The sequence below is a fragment of the Diadema setosum genome, chromosome 15 (assembly GCF_964275005.1).
Source record: "Diadema setosum chromosome 15, eeDiaSeto1, whole genome shotgun sequence".
Lineage (NCBI taxonomy): Eukaryota > Metazoa > Echinodermata > Echinoidea > Diadematoida > Diadematidae > Diadema > Diadema setosum.
Window position 1 is genome coordinate 31756987 of NC_092699.1, and position 3066 is coordinate 31760052.

Below are 3066 nucleotides of genomic sequence, written 5' to 3' on the forward strand. Positions count from 1 at the left end.
TCTGTTTTTAACCTTTATTGGGAGATAACGAGAAACCGCTTTCAGAGGTTATTTGATGAAAATTGGTCTTGAAATGGCTGAGATATCCAAGAACAAAGTAAAACGAAGCGAATCTGATTAAACGTGGGTACCATCTTTTAGGATCGTCTCGGTTTGGATATCTCAACCATTTCAAAACCCATTGTCATCAAATAAACTTTCAATTCTCTTAGAATTTTAGATGCTCTTTAATATTCCATAAGTTGTTTTGTAATTATCTCTTTAAAAAAAGTCAAAAGCTGAATCCCCATCTCAACCAGAACTATATCATTCCTCTGTATAAGGGACAGTGCCTCGTCCACGGTCCCGTCCATGCTTCGTGAAATGTTGCTGTCACCGAAGACCTGACCTCGTTAGTAAATTTGCGCAGGTCATGGTCATAGTTCGTATACAAGCACAATTACTGCATATAAACTAATCAAGAAGATTCCACAGGCGAGCTATAATCGGCTTTAAGCGAGTTTGTCTAGCATGTCTAGTATCCCCATTTAAAAGAATGATATAGCATTGGCTGAGGTGAGGATTCAGCTTTTAGCTTTTTGCTGTACTTAGAAACCACTTCATGAAAGGTTAGAGAGCATGCAATATCTAAGAGGAATTCAAAGTTTATTTGATGAAAATCCGTTTGGAAATGGCTATAGATATCCGACAACAGAGTAAAACAAAGCTATCCTTACAAGGTGTGACCCACCTTTCATTGGGATTGCTTTACTTTGGATATCTCAGCCATTTTAAACCCAATTTTCATCAAATAAAATCTGAGTTCCTCTCAGAATTTATATGCTCTTTCATATTTTGTGAGAGTTTTGAAATTATCTATAAAAAAAATCATCGAAAACGTTGGAAACCGGAAGCCCCAGCTCAACGGAAACTGCAACTTTTTACAATGTGTCTTACGCAACGCAACCTTTGATTACATGAACCGCCTGTTCCATGGAAGAGCTGTTACTCCCCGGGTTGTTAGATTATGAGGAAGGCCAAAGTGACCGGAAGCCGCTAGACAGGGTGTGTAGGAAAATTAAAGAAAATGACTTCCTTAACGTGCTAGTTTTATAGTTGTATGTTGTATGTTGCAGCGGAAATTATGTGAATCAAAGGTGAAATGAAGGTTAGAAACAAGGAAAACATGTACAAACCATTTAGACATGTAGCAAAACACTTGAAAATTTGTGAGTAAAAAAACAAAACAAAACAAAAAACAACAACAAAACAAAACAAAAAACAGCAACAACAAAACAAAACAAAATAATCAAAAACAAACAAAAACAAAAACATCAATAATGTAACTTAAACCTCCCTATATATCGCATTGTGATAAAAGACATGCCGCGATGCTCACAGACACTTATACTAAGTTTAGAGTCTGCTGTATACATTTTAAATTGCATTAAAAGCAATTGTTAGTCAGTTAATCAGTATAAGTAAAAAAGTAATAATGCGGTATGTAATGGTCTGTGATAATGCTGAGACACGGTTACACACTAATGTATTATGGAATGATTCATCAGAGTGTAATGATTACGGAATTTATGTAAAAATATGCATGGTATATTTGTTTTGAACAATTTGTTTTCGTTGATGAAGAATAGAATATTCTCTAAAATAATACAAAAAACCGTGCATATCAAGGTTTCGATATCGATGGTAATGATCCTTACTTGTCTCTTGTTTGCTTGTAAGTTTCATAAAGTTTCGTAATTTCTTTTTACTCACGTTCCTTTCTCGACATGAATTCAAAATGAAAATTCAAATTAATTTGTTGTATGACGGGAGGCCAGGATACCGGTATGATGACTTTGTAAAGGGGAGGGGCTATAACATGGTCGCTGGATTATTGACATAATAGGCCTAATTAAAGAGTAATTTTCTATTCTTGCAAAGCATACCCACATTTCGCTCTGATGACGTCATCTCTTAGTCTAATGAACATTAATTTATGCAGGCTGTGGTTGATATGTCATTCTATAATGAAAAATAAATAGAAGACTTTAATACTGATTCTTAGTTTTCTGTAATTTATTTCCTTTTTACTCATTTTGAAATCACTGACTTCCACCATTGTTTTGTTCATGAGTTTATACCCTGATCAACCTAAAGTGGAACGGGCTAGTCTCTAGACGGAAAATTAACGTCTTGATTTGGAAATAATGCCTGCACTCCCATTTGCTTTGCTCATGTTTAATGATAAGCCTTGAACTATACCAATTCCGTACATCGATTTGATAGATAGTTAATTAGTTAGTTAGTTAGTTAGTTAGTTAGGTTAGTTACATAGTTAGTTAGTTAGTTAGTTAGTTAGTTAGTTAGTTAGTTAGTTAGTTAGTTAGTTTTAGTTAGGTAGTTAGTTAGGTAGTTAGTTAGTTAGTTAGTTAGTTAGTTAGTTAGTTAGTTAGTTAGTTAGTTAGTTAGTTAGTTAGTTAGTTAGTTTTAGTTAGGTAGTTAGTTAGGTAGTTAGGTAGTTAGTTACCAGTAGTTGGTGTGCAGGCCTACTTCAGTTTATCAACCTGATTAAATCATAATGGGCATTTATTTGTAATAACTCAGCTTGCAGCCTGTCATTTTTGTCAGTTGAAATGCCACGTAGTATGTTGTTGACCAGCGGCAGTGTGTTTATCATCGTCTGCGGCCGTACACACAGTGTACCGCAATTTCGTTCACCAGTAACATAACAAACAACGATACAACAACAGCAACAACGAGGCGAGACGTAGGCACCTCGATCTGTACGAAGACTGAGCTGACGTGGTCGGACCAGCACTCAACGAGAAACCTGTATAGAGTTATATCTCGACCCTTGTACCTGTCACGATTATTTCTAAGTTTGCAGAAGTAACTCCAGAATATTACAGCACTTTCGAGCTATGATTCCGGTAATTTGTGGCAGAGCAAGTGATTGCTGATGCATCAGTTTTACATCCGTAGTCCCATACGTTGTTATTTCTGTGGTGTAGGAAGGAAGGGACCCCCAGTCCAGAAGTCGCATTGAATTTACCCTCGTTAGTATAGATCAACCTATTTTAGCAAAGG